Source organism: Spermophilus citellus (genome assembly GCF_964194105.1).
Source record: "Spermophilus citellus genome assembly, chromosome: 3".
Taxonomy (NCBI): Eukaryota; Metazoa; Chordata; class Mammalia; order Rodentia; family Sciuridae; genus Spermophilus; species Spermophilus citellus.
The window spans coordinates 125,802,194-125,826,490 of record NC_138184.1 but is presented as its reverse complement, the minus strand read 5'-3'; the positions used below and the strand labels follow the sequence as shown (position 1 = coordinate 125,826,490).

General features: G+C 48.4%; 1 protein-coding gene across 2 annotated transcripts in view; it reads right to left on the bottom strand.

The window, feature by feature from the left end:
• Positions 1 to 24,297, bottom strand: part of TNS3 (tensin 3) — a 275,924-nt gene that overhangs the window by 230,509 nt on the left and 21,118 nt on the right. The window lies entirely within an intron of this gene.

Below are 24,297 nucleotides of genomic sequence, written 5' to 3'. Positions count from 1 at the left end.
TGTATAGCCCTAGCAATGTGGCCCAACTGGCCTTGGCTCTTGGCCCAGCCCTTAAGCAGTTCTAATGACCTGCTGTGTCCCAGAGCTCAGCCTCTGGGGATCTAACACTAACCTCAGATCTGCAAGTTCAAATGCCTTATATTGGGAGAGCAGTCTGGGTGGGCTGGGCAGGGCCTTTATGGCTACCACATGTGCAAATTCCAGTCATCAATTCAATCTCTCAGGTTCTGGCACTAAATATCCATCTTTCCGTTTCTGCGGTGGAATGGTACCGGCTGCTTTTCAACTTTCAACTACAAATAAGCAAAACCAAAGATACCTCCTTGCCCAGAATGCACCTTTCTGGATTTCAGTTTCTCATGCAACCATCACAGGGCAGATGCACATATATTCTTATCCCCCCACCCCATCAAATGAGATCATTATTTATCTTTCCCTATATTTATCCCTTCATTCAGTTTTCTGTATTCATTCATTACTAATTTTTTTTCTACAGCTTCTTTAAACTATAGTTCTCTCAGTCATATTTTGGAAGGAAAGAAGGAAAATGCTAAGGCAGGGTATTTGTTGTTGTTTGACAGAGAACTTTAGTTCCCTCAGTCATATTCCTATATACACATCTGTCCCCCAGGTAATTTAAGGATCCCTGAGAACACATCTGTACTGCATTTATTTTGGATTCCCAGCATCTAATCCCAAGGCAGCATGCACAGCAGTATCTACTAGCTGCCCTAAAGGAATGTAATTCTACTGCCTATCAGGGGGCATAAGCAGTGCAAACACTTCTTTCAGGAGTCAGCTGACTCTGCCACCACCCTTACTATACAGTGCCCATGGGAACAAGCAGGAAGAATCTGAATTTAGCAATAAACAGCCCCAAACATGATAAACCTCCTTGAACAAGAGTACCAGGCTCTGTACTCTCTGGGTCCACTTGGTAAGACAGACACTGTGCTGCCCATGCCCACTCTATTGGAAGGCAAACAATGAAGAAGACTTTTTATTCTAGGGATGCCTGAGCCTATTTTTACTTATTTAAAAGAGTATGTCACTCAGAAAATCCCTGCTCTTTATTACTGGTAATGAATTACATGCATGTGATACATCTCACAGTTGACAACAAACTGGTTGATCTCAACACTACTTAATCCCAGGAAGAATCACCAGTCACAGCCAAGGTCTCTCGGCCAAAGTTCAGAACAATGAAGCCCAAGTGGACTTCCCAACCATCCCTTCACCAGCTGGAGACCTCCAGCCCCTTCTCCCTGTCCCCAAAGCCAACACTCCACACCAGCCTCACAGTCTTACTAGACCAGATTTCTTCTGCTCTGTGCCCTAGAACTCATTCCAGTTTTTCCATTCTCCTTTCCAGCTGAAAAAAATGCCACTCTTCTGGGCACAGCTGAAGAGTCACCTCCTACCTACCTGCCACCCCCACCAGACTAGTTAATCATCCCCCATTCCTGAGCAGACCTCGTACATGGTGCTATAACCCTTCTGTGTGGTCATCTGACTCGTGCCACCAGTCTGTAATTCCTAACCTTCGTCTGGGATTTTCCACATACAACACTGCGCAGGAGCAATAAGTGCTGCTACAGGAATGAAAATGTCCTTTGCTTTGCTCTACTTCCCCACCATAAATGTTGGTTACTCACCTCCCATGTCAGGCCACACCCTTCTGGCACCCTGGGAAGTAGTGGGGGGGTGGTCTGGAAGCAGCACCAACTGGAGGAATGCAAGAAAAGCCATCTACAGAGACTGACAAGATTCCCACCCAAAACCTGAAATGCAGACTCACCTTGCTCCTTCTCCGGGTAACAGGGAGCACCAAATTTCTGGCCAACCTTTGCTTTTCTTTGTGCTTTGCCACAATCCATGGTACTAAGGTCTCATCTTAGCCTCTGACTGCACCTGGTCCCCAGCAACAAAATAAAGTTCTTTTCACAGAGCATGGAGCCCGCAGAGCTTAAGACAGACATCAGCTAACCAGGCATCAGGCCCAGAGGCTGCATCACCAGGCTGAGGGTGAAAACCCAGAAGAAACTGGTGACACAAAGACTTTTTTTTAAAATGTGGTGCTGAGGATAGAACCCAGTGCCTGACATGTGCTAGGCAAGCATTCTACCAGTGAACTGGGACTGCAGCCCAATGAGATAGACTTTAACACCAAATATGAGTTTCCTTCAGAAAGGGCTGAGGGACCTCTCATGACCCTGGGTTGTCACTGGAAACTGGAAGGTGCTCCCAGACATCCACTGCCTCACATTTTCACTCATCTACCCACAAAATCATTTTCTGAGCAGTGTATGAGCTCAGGTTTGGAGGGAAGGAGTGAAGACTAACTTATCCCCCATCTGTACACAGCATTGAGGTGGGGCTGGGGGAGGGGGGCAACAGTGTCCACAGGTGAAACTCGGATCTTGTGAGAACACAGGGACATCCATAAGAACTCAACCAGTCAGCTGTGATGGAGGGGCAGGAAAGGGCCAAGAAGCCAAGGCCAAGGTGGGTCAAGCACCCTATTTGGTGAGCTCATGAATCACGGATGGCTAACACACAGGGAGTATTAGGGACATTTAAGGCAGACAGTCTAAAGAACAGGGTCCAGGGAGGTGAGCAGGACAGCAGGAAGTAGAAGGGGTGGAGGGGGACTCCAAAACAGAGCCAGACTGGACCCCAGGTCAACAGGAGGTAATAAGAGAGGAGCATCTTCAATGAATCTATTACATAAAATTATAATGCACCAGTGAAGGAGGAAGAGAGGAGGAAGAGTGAGCCACCAACAACACATCTGCAACCTGGAGGACAGGTTGTCCACCTGACAATCTCAGAGGACAGTCTAGAGTGTGGGCAGAGGTAGAGACAAACACTAGGTGAGATCCACTATGGGGGTCTTGCCCTCAGACAGCTGGCTTGGAATTGCTGTGACACCTGAAGGAGTTTGAGGGCCCATGGGATGGAAGAGGTAACAGGAAATTGGTTACATACAGAAGGGTCGATCAATCAGGAATCTTACATGAAGAAAACGAGGAGCCACCTTTCTTACACTGGAGAAGGGGATGTCTAACAGGAGAGAGGAGAGCCTTCTAACTATGTTATGGCTGCAGGAATTGGTGATACTGTTGCAATTTGTGGTTTCTCATCTAGACAAGAGGTACATTTAGAAAAGAAAGGAGAGCCAGCCCCAGCAGCGCAGACCTGCAATTCCATCTACTCCGGGAGGCTGAGGCAGAAAGATTGCTGCTAGTTCAAGGCCAACCTGTGCAACTTAGTAATAAGACCCTGTCTCAAAAAGGGCTGGGGATGTAGCTCAGTGGTAGAGTGCCCCTGGGGTCAACTTGAACATCAAAAATGAGATAACATTAGATTGCAGCCAATGATTACAATAAGAATTCTTCAGTCCTTCAGTCCCTGCTGATAAAAATAAATAAATAGGAACACAGTGAAAGTCTACACAGTGTCAGAGTTCCTCCCCACCTGATGGGGGGATGGAAAAGGAGAAGAGCAGGAGATGGGCTCAGAGAGGATTACGGGAGGGCTGTGCATGGTTCCCATAGGCCACCTTCCACTTCTTGGGGTAGGACACTCAGGCATTACAAGCAGAGAGAACTCATACTCTGAATCTGTCTCTTTGGAGGCAGTATCTATGTAACCTCACAGCACTGCATAAAAGGAGGAAAGAGTAAGTCAAGGGGATGAGACAAGCCATGATCCATGCTACTTTCAGTTCAAAGGTGAAAAAAATGATACCCACACAAGGTATTCCTGCAGAGAGGTATAACCTGAACCAGGTCATGAGTCCAGGTTGGCCAAGGTATAGAGCACAAATCCTTAGTCCCTCCAACCTGAGTTCAGAGAGCACCTCGCCTGGATGGATCTATCGCTCACTCCTGGCCGGGCACTAGGGGTCATCAAACACTCTAGGCAAAGGTGACCTTCTCTTCCCCAACCCTCTGCATACACATCAACATAATACCTGACATCCAGCCAGTCACGCTTCTGGTGGCTAAATGATGCTCAAGTGGGAGTTTCCACCTGCCTCTAAAGCACATGTCAAAGTATTTTGCATCTGATATCAAAAGAGACTGTCTTTAGTGTTAAGAGTTTTTGACATTAATGAATGATGGCCAGTTCTCATCTGCAGTATTTTCCGCTTGGCCTTCTCTCCTTTTCCAAAGGCAAGGAGCTGGCCTGCTGAGCAGTGGAGAACACAGGTACCATCTCTGCTGCTGGCCTTACAGCTGGGCCTTGTTTAAGCACAGACTTGGGGGCACATCCCTTCTCTAGGGGCCTTCCCCCTCCTCCCAGTCCCTGCACAGCCAGATGGTGCTCCATCCCACATCCAGAGGGCAGAGTGCCTTCCGGACAGTGACCACATGTCCATATGCCCTGACTCCCTAAGCCCTTGAAAAGTGTTGCAGAGGTATCTTCATTCACCTAAAATGATATATCCTGTCCAGAAGACATCTGCCTCCTATTACACAGGCCATTCCAAGAAGGAGACAATGCACACGTAGGGACAGAGGACATGTGGCAGCATGAGAACCCAGGAGTTCAAGGATTAATGGGGATCCACAAAACTGGACAAATAGGGAGCTGCTTTGCAATCCCCAAGAGGCAACACAGGCACATTCCATCACCCAGGGACATCCTAGGGACGATGAGTCCAGCAGTATTAAGGAGTAAAGATGTTCTGTGTGATGTGACTGACCCTGAGGGTGGACTGAAAGCAGGAGTTATCCATTCAGGGCTGTTGCAGGACAGCTGCTCAAGTCCCCCACATACACAAAAAAACACAAACACCGCTTTGTCCCTTACACAATTCCATTTCTCGTAAAAATCACCACAGGGGTTCACTGGGTCTGTGATGAATCAAAGTGCCCACTGGCCTCAAGCAAGGGTGCCTCTTTCACCAATTTCACCAAAATGTCTTCACTGGCTACAAAGTTCAGGATGTCCCCAAGGGTGATGGGCTCATGCCAACTGGCATTCTGTGACAGTCACATCTTGGGGATTCTTTTAAGGAACAGATGGTGACCGCTGACATCCTCAGCATGGTGTTCTTGCCAGCCCTGGAGGAGGAAAGGCGTTTGTTCTCCGCTTCCCCTCTGTCCTTGCCCTTGGTGTATTTCCTTCCCCCTGACTTTGAGAAGTGAAGAAAAACCATTTTCCCTACAAAACCCACCTCCACTATGTGCTTCTCCTCCCGCCCCCGCCACCCTCGGCTTCCCTAATCACGACAGCAACTGCTTCATTAAAAACATACAGAAAGAACATTAGGTGTCCCTTCACCCTGCCACCAAGCAGCTGTGTTCCTCCTCCCTGGCCAGCCCCATAGATAGAGCACTTTCCCTCTTGTCCAAGAAGAGGACGAGGAGGGACTGGTAGAGACAGAGGCATCTTGGCTTCTCTGTCCCCACCTCGGGTGGGAGTGCCGGTGCTCGGCCAGTGAGATGAGCGAGGAAGGCAGGAGTTTCAGAGCTTCTGCAACTTCAGCTCCTGTCCAAGGGGACACGAAGGTCACAACCTGAAACCCAAAGCCTAAAAGAAAGCAAATCCATTCACTGCCTCTCACACTCCTGCTCCTATCTCCACCCCACAAATGCACAGAGCACCCCTTTTCAAGGTAAAATGGACCCCACTACTATTGTCAAAATATCTGTGTCCCTTCGAAAATCATATGTTGAAATCCCAACCCCAAGGTAATGTATGAGGAAGTGGGACCTTTAGGGATGATTAGGTCATGAGCAGGGGCCTCATAAGGGGATAACTGCCCATATAAAGGAAGCCCAGGGCTGGGGATGTGGCTCAAGCGGTAGCACGCTCACCTGGCATGCATGCGGCCCGGGTTCGATCCTCAGCACCACATACAAAGATGTTGTGTCCTCCGATAACTAAAAAATAAATATTAAAAAAAATTCTCTCTCTTTCTCTCTCTCTCTCTCTCTCTCTCTCTCTCTCTCTCTCTCTCTCTCTAAAAAAAAATAAAATAAAATAAAGGAAGCCCAGTAAGAGATCCATGGAGCTTTCCACCCCAGAGGGACACAGCAAGAAGGTGACGTCTATGAGCCAGGGAGCTCATAGACACCAAATCTTCAGGGGCTTCGATCTCAGACTTCCCACCAAAATGTGCATTGTTTACACACCACTCAGGGTATGGTGTCCAGTCACAGCAGCCCAAGTAGACTGAGGCACCCACCCATATATAGTCTCCCCCTCCCCTGTAATTATCAAATTACAAAATATGATAAATGTAAATGAAATATTCACTCTGCACATTGAAATGACCAAGGAGCTTCAAAGGTCCTTAGTAACCTGCCTGAGGTGACAGGATTAAATAACCCCAGAGAGCAAGCCCTCAAGTCCCCACCTTTGAGCCCTGAGGGACCAAGCAGGGATATGCTGAACCAAGTGGGATATCCCTGAACCTCCAAAAACTCAGTGTCCTCATGTAGAATGAGCTGCCCCATCCAATCCTAACCAGAAATGAGGAACAGGACCGTGTCCAGGAACGAGGAAAGACCTGGGCTCAGGAGTTTCAGGGTCCTTCCCCACCCCTGGCCTTGCATTTCTTTGCCATCAGTGGACCTCAAACATGACACACCTGCATTTAGCTTACAAACAAAACCACAAAATCTGTGACTTCGGGCTTATTCTGAGACTTTCAGCAGAAAATGGTGAGAGGACATTCACTTCCTCTAGACATTTTTTGCTGCTGATACTCCAATTATACTATATCAAGATGCTTAAGTGTGCATTTTCTAGAACACCATAGAAAAACTAGACCATGGTTCAAGCCTAGCTGTGGGCTGTTGATCCCTGGGAGCCCATAAGTATTAAGCAGTGGTGCAACCCTCTGTATTCCTCCCCCATAAAAATCTGGATGACTCAAGAGACTGTGGAAGGCTCCAGGAAAATTAATAACCAGCTCAGTCTCAAAATCCTGTGGCATTAGCCAAGGATTGGAATCCACCTAAGTGCCCATTAATGGCTGAATGGATGAAATGTGGTACATATGGTCAATAGAGTACTATTCAGCCATAAAAACAGAAAAGATCCTGTCATTTGCCACAACACGGATGGAACTGGAGGTCATTATGTTAAGTGAAATAGCCAGTTATAGCATGATTTCACTCATTTGTGGAATCTAAAAAAGTTCATCTCATGGACATATAGAGTGGAATGGCTGGGGGTAGGGAGGGATAGAGAAGGTACAAAGTTACAATTAGGAACAGAAGTTCTGGTGTCCCATCATGCTACAGACTATAGTCAAGAATAATGCATTGCATATTTCAAAATAGGCAGAAGAGAGGTTTTTGAATATTTCTGACCACAAAGGAATGACAAATGTTTAAGGTGATGAATACCTTGATTGGATCCTTACACAATGCATACATGGAAAATCAAAATATCATGTTAGACCTGGGGTGTCACTCAGCGGTATTGTGTTTGCCTAGCACTCACAATGCCCTCGGTCCAATCCTCAGTAACACACACACACACACACACACACACACACACAATTATATTGGGCTCCATAAACATGTATGATTATTATATGAATTCATTTTTTCAAATTAGAATGAAAACTCACTTAAAAAAAAAAGAAGAAGAAGCTGGGCACAGTTGCCCACGCCTGTAATCCCAGAGGCTTGGGAGGCTGAGACAGGAAGATCAAGGGTTCAAAGATAGCCTCAGCAACAGCGAGACACTAAGCAACTCAGTGAGATCCTGTCACTAAATTAAAAAAAAAAATAGGTCTGGGGATGTGGCTCAGTGGTTGAGTATCCCTGAGTTCAATCCCCAGTACAAAGAAGGAGGAGAGGGGGGAGGAGGAAGGAAGGAAGGAAGGAAGGAAGGAAGGAAGGAAGGAAGGAAGGGAGGGAGGGAGGGAGGGAGGGAGGGAGGGAAAAGAAGAAGAAGGGAATCCTGTACTATTTCCTCATGCAAGAGGCTAAGCACAGGAGGAACCAGCCTGACCTCTGATACCACAGTCAGTAGTACCACAGTGATGCTGGCCCAGCTGGAAGCAGGTCCCTTGACAGAGTCACACAGTCCATTACTGGCATCCTCAGTAAGCCCTGTAATTGTCCTTTCATACCTCCCCAATTCTCCTCCACACAAAAAACACCCAAAATATTCACCTGCAAAGGCCAGCAAGTGATGACAGCTGGGCCACATCTGGAACCTCACACAGGCTCTTCTGCTGGTAAGACAGCACTGGGAGGTCCCAGCCGAGGGTCAGGCTAGGCAGTACTCGCCCACACTGCCCCTCAAAACTCCCTGGAAAGGCTGGTGAGAAACATCCTGACGTTGCACCAACTCCACCCCTAATGCCCAAAACACAAGCTTGGCAGTCCTTCAGAATCTCCCCATGGGTCTCTCATCTGCAGCTAAAGTAAAGGGACTTGGGGACAGGGAAACATAGCCTGGGGCATCCCTGGGTGGCCCAGAGGGAGGTGGGACAGACAGACTGCAAAAGCAAGAGTGCCTTCATAGAGGCACTTGCTGTTCTTGCTGTGTGTCTGCAGGTTTATCATTAATCTCTCTGGGCCAGTTTCTTTCCCTGTTAATGGGGATGATAAAATCCTAACAACTCTTAAGAGGCTTTGGCTAGATGTAGCACGGAGGGAGCTCTGGTACAATTCCCACTAACCTTCCTTCCTTCCCCTACAGAAAGGGGACAGTGAAGAGAATTATGGGGGGTTGTGTGGGAGGAAACCAGTGTCTGCTTTCTGACCAAATTGGGCTGTTTTCATCAACAGTAACAAGTTCTAGCTAATTAGTGGAGTTTTGTTTTGTTTTTTTTTTAAAAAGCAAATGTTTTTTGTTGTTTTTATGACCACTGTGAATTGGAGGATGAATTTCCAGGATGGACTGATGCAGACAGGGCTGGGACATCAGGCACAGATCTGGAGAAGCCACAAAGTGAGCGCTAGAGCCTTTGGGGTTCCTACCACTGGTACAGGGCTACCTTCCAATTTCGCTCTTCCTGCACAGAGGCAAGCTGCAAATGCTGTTGGCAAAGCTCCACGCTGGCCCTGTCCCATCAAAGCTGTGTTCAAGAGAGCCACAGGATGAACTTCAATAAAAGGCAACCTTGTGCTGCCACTTCAAAGGGTTGCATTGGTCCCTGAGCATGACGCTCTTGCCTTAAAGCAATCCTTACTTTACCCAACTCTACCCCCAAGACATTTCTAATACCTGAAAAGCTTGTCTCCATATAAAACATGGCATGCTCTAATTCAGAAAAAAAGAAAAATCAAAATCTCTATCCACACCCAAAAAGCAGAAGGGGAGTAGTCTCCAAGGTGTCTGTCCTGACCAGTAGCCAAGAACAGGCAGGATGCATCCTTCCTAAGCCTCAAGGGATGACCCCACCTGGCGGTACTGTCAGAATGAAACAGGAGGCAGCATGCAGAGGAGCAGGTGGTTACCTTGCTCCCGAGGCTTCTCAAGGCAAGTCAGTAGGGCTGCCACTGACTACCTGGCACACTGCCCTGGCCACATCCAGATGCTACATGAGGCACAGACAGCAAGAATACCAGTGGTCACGATAATGACCAGGTAAGGAGGTCAATACTGGTCCCTCCAGCCACGTCATTGGGCCTCTAATGTAGTTAAATGGCACATTCACATCCATGGCATAGAGAACCCCAGAACTGACCCACAAGCAGGGCATTTCGCTGCCACTTCTGTGGCCAAAGGAGCTAAGGTGCAGATCTGAAGCGTCCTCCCTGGTACTGTCCGAGGTAGAATTCACATCATGTGCACCCCTGGCACACACGGCCACCTCCCACGAGTCTCTACTGTCCACAACTGGACTGAGTTCCCAGGACTGAAAACACAGTGGAGGAAAATCACTTTATCACATTCTTCCCAGAGCCTTGCCCTGCGCACATCCGCTCAGTGGAGTCTGGAAAGCCTTCCGCAAACAGCCCTGCATGGTGAGGCCAGGGGACTGTGGATGATGTCCGTGAGTCTGTTCCCAGCTTCCTGAAAAGTGTGTCATGTTGCTCTTATAATTTAAAAATAACACTGAATTATATCTATAGCACAGAACTGGCAATCCTCTTAATTATCCTCTATTAAATTTTTTTAAAAGTTACTCAAGCAGAGAAAAAGGCAATTCAAGTTGCCAGGACCGATGGTGCAGGCCTGTCATCACAGAGACTTGAAAGGCTGAGGCAGGAGGATCTCAAGTGTGAGGCCAGCCTGGGCAACATGGGAGACCTCAAAAAATTTTTACAAGGACTGGGATCAGTAGTAGAGCATTACTGACTTCAATCCTCAACATCACAAAGGAAAAAAAAAAAAGGCAGTTCAAGTCCCATCTCCAGCCATCACTGTCCCCCAGGTTGGCAAGGAAAGGGATACTGGTGTGGGGCACATCCTCAGTGTGCCAGGACCAGGGTCGTTCTTTTCATGAGCCCCTCAGCACTAGCCCATGAGTTGTTAGACAAACACTGTTTATGGAATGAACAAGTGTATAACTCTACAGAGACAGCCACCAGGGTTTAAGGTGACTGTCACTAGGACACACCCAGGGCTGGGCCTTTGGAATGCAGGGCCTGCTATCTGCTGCCCTTTGAATTTGTGATTAACTGGTTACCCCCATCATCTCTCTATTCATGCATTCCAGAGTTTATTGAGAGGGAGGGGGCAGAGACAAGATAAGCCTACAACCGGAAAGGGGGCTGTGTGATCCCTTCCGGATGAGGGAAAGGAAGGAGGTATGCACAAGCCCTAGCCAGAACAGGGGTCAGAGGCTTGTGAACAAATGTAGGATTGGGGGGAGGGGTGCGTTGAGGGAGGAACTGAGGGTGATGACTTGATCCCAAGACACACAGGATGACTGCTACCTGGTGATGACTTCCCTTTCTTCAGCTGATCTGGGATTAAAAAGCAAGGGTACTGTTGGGGGCCTCCAGGGGTAGTAGTGAGAGCAATCCTTGGAGCACTGAGTATCCAGACATAGGATGTACTGGCCCACTTCTGCTGAAATTGGTGGTGGACTGGGCAGTTGAAGGAAAGGAATAGGAAGTAAGGACATCTGTGACCAGGATGTTCTTTGTTATAAGCACAAGGCCACTGGGGACCACTCTAGTATCCATCAGCTGGCAGGTTGCTCTGCACCTGCTGTGAGAGGTCAGGAAGGTGAGGTCAGAGGGACAGCAAGCCAAGGTCGCTGCCCACAAGGAGTTCTCAGCATGGCCAAGTCTACACTGCCTCCACAGCCCACCCCTCCACAGCCCTTACCTATTGGTGAGTTCACTACTCTGAGCACCAACACACAAGAACTAAAACCTCCCAAGAAAACAAAGTCCAGAAGAACAGAACGACCCCTGCAGGTCACCCAGAAGCACCATCAGGTTCCAGTCCAAGGTGCACACTGACTGTCCAAGCTGTGACCTCCAGTGGCCCCAGCTCTCCTCTCCTGACAGCAGCCTCCTGCATTGTCTTTCCCAGCAGCAGACAACCTGCTGTGATGCATCCATCTTTAAAAACCAACCCCCCTGGGACCCCTTCCCCATTCCTGGTTCATTGCTCCATTCCCCTCTGGGCATCCTTAAGGAGCTGCCTAGAGCCACTGCCCCACTACCCTATGTGCTCCCAAATCCAGAACACCAGGTGTTTCCCCCATGCCAAAGAAACACCCTTCAGCCACCAACTTGCCACAGTTTGTCAGATCCAGTAAGGGGCACTTGCCCCTCTCAGTATTCCAATTCCAGTGGCCTGTGACCACATCCTCTCTGGATAGAATTTCTTTACCTGATCTCCAAGACCCCATGTCTTATCTCACTGGCCCCACTGTTGTCTCTTTTGGGGAGGGCCCTTGTCCCCTTACACACCTCCAAGTTTCTGGGGATCCAGGCTTTGTTTTGAACACTCCTTTAGGTGCATGTCCCTCTGAGCTGTTATCCTCCAGTCACCTGTCCATCAGACCCTCCTCCTCTGAACACCTGAGTCCTATATATCACCTGCTCCCACCTAACCTGGCTGTACCTGGGTCATCATTAAAGTCAACCCTGCAAATGAGAACTCCTGACTTTTGGCTTGAGGGCTCCTTCCCTGTACCCTAGGCAGCATGAGTAGCACCAGTTCCTTCCAGACTCAGGGCTACATGTGGGAGCTCCTTCTTTCCTTATGGGACAAAGTCCATCAAAAAGCCCCATAGAGTAAACTCCAAACAAGACCACTTCCCTCATCTCCTCCTCCACAATCCTGGTCCATCAGTAAAACTGACCATCTCTCCATGTCCACAAGCCAGTCCGATGGAACTTCTTAAGACAGGATTCAGGAAGGGACAACATCCCAGCACAAATCCTCCTACCTCCAATCTATAGCCTTTAAAAGAAAGCCACAGTTCTTCTCATGATTGCACAGGCCAATTTAATCTAGCCCCTACCTCCCTCTGGTCTGGTCTCCAATCTGCTGAACTGGTTGCTGCAGGACATTTGCACATACTACTCCTTATGCACATAAATCACTTCTAGATCCTTGCCTTGCTTGCACCTCTTTTTCTTCATATATCTGCCAAAATGCTACCTCCTCAAGAAAGACCTGTGGGATGCCATATAAGTTCAACCACCTCTGCCAGTACTCACCTCCCCTCTTACCTGGCCTTGCGTTGCTTTGGTGTCCCTATCACAACCTAACATGATATCTTGAAGTCATTGCATTAGGGAAAGTCACCTCCAAGAGGGGAGGGACCCCATTCATCTAGTTCAAACATGCCTAAATCAAGTCTAAGAATTTATTGGATGATAAGTGAATGAATGGCCCTCCTAACGGACTCTGGCAGGCAGACCCCCTTACTGACCTACTCAGGACTCTTCACATATTGATCAAAACATCTGTAGTCTCAACTCCACCTCTATCACTGCCATCCCCATCCACCCCCATGCCCCAGTTTAAGGACTGACAAGGAGGACCCCAGGGCTATTTGCCAATTGGATAGTTGAAGGAAGGAGAGAAATGGGTGGGAACAGAGACACCCACCATATTTAGATGGTCAGCAACGGCCACCCACCTCCCCACCACGAGTCTGTTTTTCATAGAGTAAGGCTGATGGATGGAGAGAGCTGGGTGAACCACAGAGCCCTTGCCACAGTTAAACATGCAGACAAATGAGAGGACTGTCAGACCATAGAGATCCACGTCCCACAACAGACACAGATTGACAGCAGGGTCTCCATGTACCTGTGGAGTCATTCAATATAAAACTATGCAACCATTAAAAATAATACTCAGGTTCATATCATATTCAGTGGCATGGAAAATGCCCAAAGTATAGCAAGAAAATGACAAAAGAAAACCTGTAAGTTCACATCATTCTCATTCTTACCCTGTCCCAGTGCACCCCAAAGACCTTTGCTGTGGTGAGACTGTGATCATGCCTGAGTCAGGCCAGCTGGGGAGCATGAACCCACTCAGCAAGGGGACAAGGAAGGGTTCAGTCTTTGAGAGCCTGAGTGAAAACCACTCACCGGATCAGCTCCAAGCACCAGAAAAATCTCCACCCACCATGTGGTGCTTCTTCAGAGTTCCTACCCACCCACCCACCCCGCCACGTGTCTGTTTTTCATAGGAGGCTCTGAGGTTCCTGCCCCACAGCAGATAGACAAGTCACATCACCCAAAGCCCCAGGCACACCTCAGGGCCCAACGTCCACATCCTGCTGCTGGACACCAAAAACGGACCTGAACAAATCCAAGTGCCTGTCCTCGGGAAGCTTCTGTTCTAGTGGGGAAACAGACAATAAATGCATAGACGGTATACAAGATGTGCCAAACACCTACAGCAAAAACTAAAACAAAGCCAAAAGGACAGATAACCATGCCCAGCCTATGCGGGATGGGCTGCTCCTCTATCAAGGGTGATTTCATATTTTATTTAGGCAGATACAGAAGTGACATCAGAAGCATAAAGAACCCCAAGGTCATGGAGGGGGGACAAGACCCACAGGCAGCCCACAACAGCCTTGTGACCAACAGATGATTTAGCCTATGACTCAGCCAGAGGTGGAAACGTTCTGAAAGAGTTGAGCAAGGAAGTGCCCTGATGCTGCAATGTGATTTAAAATCAAAGCCCCCCCCCCTCCTGCTGCCTGGGACCAAGAAACTAGAGGCAGGAGGGAATGGGGGAAATGTAACAAAAAACCTTCTGGTGTGGGTGGCCCAGGCAAGGGACAAGGTGGGTGGTGGCTGGGACCAGGTGGTGGCTGGACCCTAGGCAAAATCTCGAAGTGGAGGTCTGGCAAGGCTCAGCGATGGACTGGATGATTCTGTCTTGCTAAATTGTTTCCTATGCAGAGGGGAGACCATGGAGGAGAAGGGTGTGCACAGGAAGCACCACGTGGTGGGAGCCCCAGGTGTGGCTGCCTCAGATGCAAGGTCAGAGGGCAAAGGTCCTGGAACTCCAGCAGAGCCACCTGGGGCAAAGCACCTTTGGGCCAGGCCAGTGTCCAAGCAACAGTAGAGAACATGCATGAATAGTTGAGGGATGATGTATGAATGAAAAGTCACTGGACAACGCAGAGTGAAAATACGCCACAGGCTCTGCTCACTGCACACCGGCAACTCTGAACAAAGACACGTCCACAGACAGGCGGATGCCCACACAGTAAAAAGGCCGAAGGGAAAAAAACACCCAGTAACTGAAAGATGAAGATGGTAGATTGAGACAGCACTACACACATGCATGCACACACACACACACACACTCATTACATACAGCAAGGAACAAACTATGACATAACCATTAATCCTCACATTTGCAGAGACCATGAAATAACAAGGGACAATTTCTGCTAAGGCATGTTAGCAAGAGGGAAAAAAAAAATACAGAATGATATGTCCACAATGGAGCAAAGAAATTCAACAGTGTGTCTTTGTGAATAAAGAATTAGGGCCTCCAAGGACAGGGAAGCAGCCTTTCTGGGGACTGGGAGCAGGCCCCCTGCCTCCTGCAAACACGCACTCACGTGTCAGCCTGTTTTTATAAGGAAAAAGGAAACATTTGAACAGGCATTGAGAAGGGGTGGCATTGTTACCCATGCATATTTACCTGCATATTCCCCCCAACCTGTCACATTCTTCTGACATACCTAATTCATTTCTTCTTTCGTTATTTTTCTCCTGAGGCTATTTTGGCTGCGAGATAGACTCTAACAAAATAACAGGGATTTGACAAATAAAAGGAATGTTTAAGGATGCGTTAACAGCAATCTTGCCAAGACAGGAAGCCGGCTAGGGTTCAGCGCATGAGTGAAGGTGAGGAACAATTTGCCTGAAAACAGGAAAAATAATAATAATAATAATAACAAAAAATTCTGTCTCCCTTTCAGAAATCAACAAGATGCATATATACACAGGTTCATGTGTATACACACATATATACAGATGCACACTTACAATGTACATACCTATGTGTGCACCTATATAACATGCATGCACATACACACACACATACATGCACACACACACACACACACACACACACATACACACACATGATAAAAGCCAGCAGGTATAGTTCCAGGTGTAGGTCGCCTGTTCAGATTCTCCTTGAATCCTGGGACACTCTTATAAACCCCACAGTCAGTTGGGCAGAAAGAGATTCTAGTGAAAAATAATGCCACCTGAAGGCTATCCTAGGGACACTTTTACATCAAAATGCAATTTTTTTTAAATGAATCTTTTATCTATCTATCTATCTATTTATTTATTTATTTATTTATATGTGGTGCTGAGGATCAAACCCAGGGCCTTACACATGCCAGGCAAGCACTCTACCACTGAGCCATGACTCCAGTCCAAAAAGTGACTTTTAAAAAAATCCTCTTTACTTAATAAAATAAAAGTTGGTTGTTCCAAGGAGATCCCCAGATTGATTTTAGTGCCCCCATCCCAAGATTTGAGAGACCCAAGAACCCACTAACAGTGCCTTACGACCACGAAGCTGCTGGGGGCAGTGGAGCATCTCCAATCTGCTCTGTGGCTGGATGGGCAGAGCCTCCCGAGGCCAGGGACATACCACAGCATACCATTCCCAAGCCACTTCCAGGCCCGGCCAGGGGTGGGAGGATGAGGTTTCCAAGGGCTGCAGAGGAGACTCCCCTACTTCCTGCCAGGCCTACCGTGAAACCACGGCCTTTAGACCCAAATGGCAAAACTCCACAGCTGATTTGGTGCAATGGTTCGGCTTCCTAGGCAGGAGGTTTCCTGGCATTTCACAGTGCAGGGATCTGTCCCCATTTGCCAAAGAGAAGGTCCCAGCTAAGACCTGTTACCTGCCCTCAATCCTCCTGTCAAGCAGTGTGATGCCTCCACAGAGGATAACCAGGAGCAGAGCAAGCTGTGGGTAGCAACAGAGGCCACAATGAGGGCCCAGTTCCTATCTCTGTTGGCCAGTGATACAGCCCTGACCCCAGAACATGCCAGAGACTCAGGCCCACCTTGGCCACATCCTGCAAATGAGCACAGTCAGCATGACCCTGGAGACAAACAGCATGTTTGGGAAAGTTCAGAAGTGTCTCATTTAAGGGATGGATTCACTTCATCTTCTTTATTACTGACATAGAGTGACAGAGGACGTGCATAGCCATACTGGGAGCTGGACCCTTGGAATGAGAGGTCATCTCCACCTCACCTTTCCCTTTTGCCTGTGCCCTGCTCATGAAAGAACCTCTTCACCCAAACACTCACTGTTTAACTACCCAATTCAACCCTCTCTATCCAAGGTGCTCTATATTTTAGTCTATCAAACACAAGAAAAGGATGTTCACGGTGTCTGATTAAAATGACTCTCCATTTCTGCAATGTCTTCCACATTGTGTGTGTGTGTATATATATGTGTGTGTGTGTGTATATATACACATATATGTTTGTATATGTGTGTGTCTGTGTGTGTGTGTATATATATACACACATATATATACACACACATATATATACACACACACACACACACACACACACACACATATATACAAACACATACACGCACACACACACTTTACCTAGTGATCCAGTAAAGCACATACATATACCAATAAGTGGAGGTTTTATAGAAAACATTTGTTAAAAAATTGACTGAATGGGAGGATTTTTCTAGTTCATTTCTTTTTTAAGTGCTGATTGATTTTTCAACCTACTAATAATTAGACTTGCTCCGGGGTGTTTGGAAAGGTGAGGAATCTTTAATTATTAACAGGACTGGAGTGGCCAACTAGAGGAGGTAGAAATACTGCCCAATTCCTGGAGCAAACCCTTCAATAAGAACCATTCCACCCCAAGTGCCATGAAGCATGCGTGCACTAAGGAAGGGATCGCATGCGCGCTTCGAGAGAATGTTGTCCAGAAGTCTACCAACTGGAAGGATGCTCTACTGGGGGCAGTCTGAGAGGGAGGTGGGCAGAGACATGAGCAGGTCCTAAGACATCCCCCCCACCCACCCATCTCCATCAACCAGAGCCTCTGGACCACTATCACTGAGACCCTCTGCTGTCCTCACTGGCTGGTGGGCATAATGGCCCTGCATACTGCCACTCTGCTTCCTGCAGATGAGGAGGAGGAAACTGCATCCAGTGTCAGAGCCCCGTGTGGGTTCCCAACATAAAAGGAAACAGGGAATTTGCTGTACTGATAGGAGCAGGCTGCAGCAAGCCCAGTCCCCAGGAGGATCAAAGCGGCTGCGCCACCTCCCAGGTAATCCCTGCCAGGAAGACTTCCTCTGCGGCATTGTTTTCTTTACTTTTCTTACCCACCGGCAAGAGGCGAGGCACCCAGTCTGACACTCCCTGGTCCTGGTGGGCGTGGGCGCCCCCACCTTCCTCCTGTCTGTCCATCAGTCTGACTTCAAAGGGGCCGAGCCAGCACCCCCCACCCTGCATCAAAGCAGGAGTAGAGGACAAGGAAGGGCACGGGGTTTTCATTCTAAAGACTGGGGTTGAGGCCTACCTCTCCATCATCTATTTGCACATTCCAACTGGTTCTTAGTTTCTAACAAAACTAGGACAAAAAAATGACAGCCTCCATAGACCTGGGGTGAGGACAGGAAGAACCAACACAGAAGTGCCCACAGATGTCCGCCCCCACCATCTTCTGCTTGGCACCCATTGCCTCCTCCCTCTTGGGTAAGCCCAGCTCTTCCTCCCCAGTGTCCACCCTACCCACATGGCCACCCTCTGGGCTGTTCCCCTGTACACACCTGCAGGAGAGCCCACATCTAGGCACCAAAACAAGCCGTTGAGACCTGAGGTACCATCCAAGACAGTGAGCAGGAAGGAGGTTTACATGACTTCCATGACCTTGCATGACTTCCCTTTCACATCCTGTGCATGAGAAAACAAACCTACAGCAAATCTCCCCAGGAGGAGTCCAAGAGAAAGCCTTGGGAGGAGAAAGGATTCCGGAAACTTCCATGCCCTGGACTTTCCACATCTGTCATCGAGTCCCATGTTAGACTTAACAGATAGACTGACACTGAGACACACGTTCGGGTTTTTAATCATAGCATGGGAGACAAGGGATTTTATGGCATTGTTTGTCTTGGGAGCATCTACCTCGATGTACTCCAAAGACCTTCCAGTGCTGAGCAGTACCTGGCTGCTGCACACCACCCTCACCTGTCCCAGGGCTGGGAGTACAGGGAAAGGCAGGGTCAGGGAGAAGAGGCCAGCCACCCCCATCCCAACCCTCTCTGCCCCAAGATCCCCATCAAAGTCAAGGGGTCCCACAGACCCAGGTTCCAAGGGGCTGTCCTCAGGGTCCTTGCACCATCCTGGCCTGGGTTTCTCCCGCTGCCCCACCCCTGCCTCAGCCCATCCCAGGCCCTCCCTGCACTGGCTGCCGCAAAACAGAAGGCCCACAGGGACTTGAGGTGCCTTGTGGGCCTTGTCAAGATCCTGATTGTGACCAATCAAGTCCAGTCTACGCTTGTGATCCACAACACGGCAAGTGGGTAATGACACCAAAGAATCACGGTCTCCATTCAGGTGCCTGAAGGCCAGAAAGTGCACACGCCTGAGCAGGAAGGTGAGACAGGCTGGTGAGACTGAAGTTATCACAGGAAGAAGAGTCTGGGGTGGGGGCTGGGAGGAAAGACGCAAGTAAGATGGGGGAGGGGAGGAAGAGAGGGACACTAAGCCCAGGTGGCAAACTCCTGCATGGTGGATTTCACTGTCACCCCTGCATCTCCAAGGGGGCCTGTGGCAGAGTTGGGAGGTGGGGCCAGTCAGACAATTAAGTCATCAAGAAGGATCAATGCCTTCCCTTCCTGGCTAGATCAGTTACAGTGGGGATGTGCTGTTTTGAGGCAAGCTCCTCTAGTGTTTTGTCTCCTCTGCACATATCCACTTGCCTTCCACTTTGCACCACTCGATCTTGGACTTCCTAGCCTCCAGAACTGTGAGTCAGAACAAACCCCTTTTCTTTTTAAATTATCCAGACTCAAGGATTCTATGATAGCAACATGAACACTAAAATAAAGAATGCTTGGCAATGTTCATAATGGAAGATGCTGGAAGGAGGAAGCACACACACAGCCACCCCCAGCCCTAACGTGTGTACCACACAAGCTCCCCCACCTCAACCTGCAGGTGTGCTTACAGCAGTCCCAGGAACAGCACCATGCTGCTTTTTCTCAACAGTGGTCAAAATAAGAGCAACATCAGAAAACAGACCCAGACCCTCCTTGCAAATCCAGCTGTGTACATCATATTGTCTGAGGAACCCAAGGTCTCTGGGCCTCATGTCCACAGTGAGGAACCCAAGGCCAGCCAGACCTGTCCCAGGTAAGGCGTGGAGATAAGCAACATATGACCCTGTGCAGCACCTGGTAATCCTATGTGACACCACCTGACACCAAATGATACAGTGTAACATCCAGGTGAGCCTCAAGTGCTCCCACAGAATGACACCCTCCCATCCCTGGCTCCTGACCCTCAGGGCCAGGTCAGAGTCACCTAGGCCTTCCTGGTATGACTTCTCATAAACATCACTGTGACACCATGAAGAAACTGAGGCACGAGATCAGCTCCTTGCCCAGAGCGAGATGTGACATGAGACCCAAGTGGGCAGGCACCAAGGAACCAGGACAGTCATGAGCACCATGAAACTGAGTTTATCCTTCTGTAGGTCAAGGTCATCGTAAGCTTTTCCTCCCCTTGTTCTAAGAGTTGGGTGTGAAACAGAACGCTCAGGAACGTTGTTCTTAGTGATCTGTATTTTGCCCAGTGACCTTGGCATCTGACCTCATTACAGAGACAGCTGGGCCTCACTTCTCTACTGTGGTGGTGCCCGCTATGGCTTAGCGCCCTGCAAGGGCCTAAGAACATCCGCTCAGGATTCAGCCTCAGAAACAACTCTCCTCTTTGAAAAAATGTTTCCATGTATTTGGGGGAGTGTTTTGTTGTCGTAGTTGTGGTTGTGATCTGGTTTTCATGACTCACTTGTTTTTATCTCATGGACCCCATGAAAGAATTCAGTAGTTGCCTTCATCACACTGGCTGCCGGGAAACTCACAGCCAAATCTTGTGGCAACCAGGACTTTCTGCCATATCCATTAGATGCTGACGTTCCATGGGCTTCAATCTTTCCAAGTCTTTATCTTCCCTTTGTCATGAGTTCTATTTCAATATCTGCATGTTTTTCATATCATTTTGAGAAATTGGAAGGCTATTAAATTGGGAAAATGAGTTAAGAGTCTGTGAGCATGGATTTGGGGGTGGCAAAGAGGAACATAAGAAGCACCTTTATAATTGCTGGAAGACATCTGTCTATGTCCTGGGCTCCAGCAGGCTGCTCCACCTGGTCCCGAGCAAGCACAGAAGCACAGAGAACTCCACATACCTCCACAAATGCTGACAGACTTTGGACTCCAGCCCTGAGGGCCGGCCCTCTGCTAACCTGTGCCAGTTCCAGGTTTACATCTCTTACTTCTAGGTCACCACAAAGCACAATAACTTTCACAAACCTCAGAGACGATCATTCAAGTTGACCGAGGAGGAAACATGTCCAGAGAGGTAAGTCCAGCAATCCAAAGCCACACAGTAGATCCTCCACATCCTCAGACCACACACACACTCACTGTGGATGAAGGTGGCCCCTGAGCATCTTTCAGCCTCAAGAACAAGTCCTTGCAGCCACCGCCACTCAAGAAGCAAGAGCTAAGTGCCAGTGCCGGGGATCATAGGTCACAGGACTTCAGCCTTTCCGTCTCTCTTCAACATGCTTTGGAGACCCCTTCTTGCAACAGAAAGGGTCATGGATCAAGTCATGTCCCCTCACAGCTAATCCAGTCGGCAACCAACAAACCTGACCAGTCACTTCTTGGCCAGGCCCTCTCCCGGGGCACACAAGGCTCCCAGGACAAGTATAGCTGCAGCCAGACCAGCCAGCAGCAAAGGTGCCATCGGGAACACAGCACCCTGTGCCTGGGACTCCTTCTCAAACCCAAGCTTCCAGGCCAACAGTCACACCAGCTATACAGTGAGTCAAAGATCTAAGAACAGCTCCAAGCCAGGCACGCGTGTAATCCCAGCAGCTGGGGAGGCTAAGGCAGGAGGATTGTGAGTTCAATGCCAGCCTCAGCAACTGCGAGGTGCTAAGCAACTCAGTGAGACCCTTTCTCTAAATAAAATACAAAACAGGGCTGAGGATGTGGCTCAGTGGTTTCATGTCCCCGAGTTCAATCCCAGGTATCAGAAAGAGAACAGCTCTGACGCTGAGCACACTAATGCTTCCACTGAAGCCTCATTCAACGCTCGCTTAAGGCCTTCTGACAGGTTTCTCAGGGGAAAAGCATTAAGAAATGGGGGATCGAGCCATGAGCTCCTGGATCACGGGTCGTCCAGCCATGAAGCAAGACTCACCGGCAAGACCAAGTGCTTGGCCCCTGCTGCCAGGAAGCCCCTTCTTTCTAGAAGACATTAACCCCATCACTGCAACAAAACACCTGGAAAAATCAGCTTAGAGAATGAAAGATTTATTTGGGGTCATGGTTTCAGAGGCTGCTTTCCATGGTCCACTGGCTCCATTGCTCTGGGCAGGTGGTGGGGCAGAACATCATGGCCGAAGGGCCTGGTGCAACAGAGCTGCTCAGCTAACAGCAGCTAGGAAGCACAGAAGAGCTGAGGACAAGATACAGCCTTCAAAGACATGCTCCCAGTGACCTGTGTCCTCCCCCGAGTCCCACTTCATGAAGCTGCCACCGCCTCCCAGTGACACCGCCATCTGGGGACCAGGCCTTCAACACAGATCTGTTAGAAAACCCTTAAGATCCAAACCATAACATGAGGACATTCCACCTCCCCACCAGGATCTGCTCAAAGCCCAACCTACGAAGCCCTGCACTGCTTCTCCAGAAATGACCCCCTTGGTTTGGCCCTGGTCACGTGTGAGGCACTGTACCAACTCACAACAGCTGAAGGAGGAGGCCACCGAGCAAGTGGATCCCGTTGGGTGCTTTTAGTGCCCCTATTTGCCAAACGGCATCTATTACCCTCTCCTCTGCCACAGTCACTGACTCTAGGAAAACCAGTGACCTGCGCCTGAGGTTGTCAGCGCTAAGCATCTGTGGACACAAAGTTGTAGAATGCCATAGAAAAGCAACATTCTTTCTCACAAAGTGGCACCAATGAGTAGTTGGCAGACATCTTTTAGTCCTGAGGAGGCCCACCTGAGAGTAGAGGCAACAACTCAAAACACAGGAAAGGGAGATGTCCATGGGCAGCTTGATGGAAGTGGCTTAATCAAACCAAGTCTGATGTCCATACTATTTCTGTTTATTCTAGTTACATAAATCAGTAAATACTCACTGGGCCTAAAGAACCTTTAACATCACCAAAGGGAAATCAGTTGTCTAGTGAACCCATGATAATGAGTGGAAATGCCACAATGTCTAGTGCAGATTCCTTGCTGCGATGGTTAATTTTATGTATCCTCTTGGCTAGGCCATGGTGCCCAGATGCTCAAACATCAGTGTCAATGTTGTTATGAAAGTTTTTAAGAAACAATTAAGGGCTGGGGCTGTAGCTCAGTGGCAAAGCGCTTGCCTAGCTCATGTGAGGCACAGGGTTCGATCCTCAGCACCACATAAAAACTAACAAATAAGATAAAGGCATTCTGTCCATCTACAACTACAAAACAAAAAAAAAAAATTAAAAAAAAAGAAACAATTAAGAGCTATGTCAAGTAAACTTTGAATGAAGCAAATGACACTCCATAATGTGAGTGGGCCTCATCCAATCAGGTGAAGACCTGGCAAGATAAGACTGAGGTTCCCAGGAGAAAAAAAAAAAAAAAGTCTTCCCCATGTAACCTTTAGACTCAAGCCTACAACTTCAAAATCTTCTAATCTTAAACAGAAATTCAAACTGGGGTTGTTTAGAGCTAAAAGGAGTTTTCTTAAGTCTGAGCCATAAATGCAGCTCTTTCTGCACAGGGACTAAGAGGCTTTGAGAATGCAATTGACCAGTCTGACAGGATATGTTTAGAGCATGGAAAGGCTTCCTTGCAGATTTCAGACTTGCCAGGCCTCAAAATCATGTGAAGGAATTCATTCCCACATATATACAGATGGTTCCCAAATAGGGTGGTTCCTCTTATGATTTTTTGACTTATGGTAACACAAAAGCAATACACACTAGGTAGAAACCACACTGAGAATCATGGATTTTGATCTGCTCCTGGTCTATGAGATCCAATACTGTGGATGTTGGGCAACAGCAGGCAGTCACAGTTCCCAGTCAGCCATGAGATCAAAGGGGAAGCCACCTATAATCTACGGTGCCCTGTGTCACTGTGTTGTGATGTTCAGTAGGTTGGGTGTGTTAAGCACATTTTCAGCCTATAATATTTTAAGTTTACAATGGGTTTACTGGGAAGCAGCCCCCATATTAAGTGGAGCAGTATGTGTGTGTATGAATATCTCCAAACGGTTCCGTTTCTTAAGAGAACACAACTAACAGGCCGGCTATGAACCAAGCTCTGGGCCATTCCCCACCTCCATCCATCCTCATAGCACATCCACACCTGTGGACACAGCCCCTGCCCATGGCATGGCAGGTGTCCCCACATGTGCACCAGGCTACCCAGCACACCTGAGATCTAAGCAACTTGACGAAGAAGAAGGAGGAGGAGGAGGAGGAGGAGGAGGAGGAGGAAGAAGAAGAAAACACCACTGTCCCCTCTACAAAAGCAGCTTAGATTGCCTCTGCTAGGTGAAGAATAGAAACAAAGCCTCAACCAGTTGAGCGTCCTGTAAGGACACTGACCTCCAGAAATGTTGATT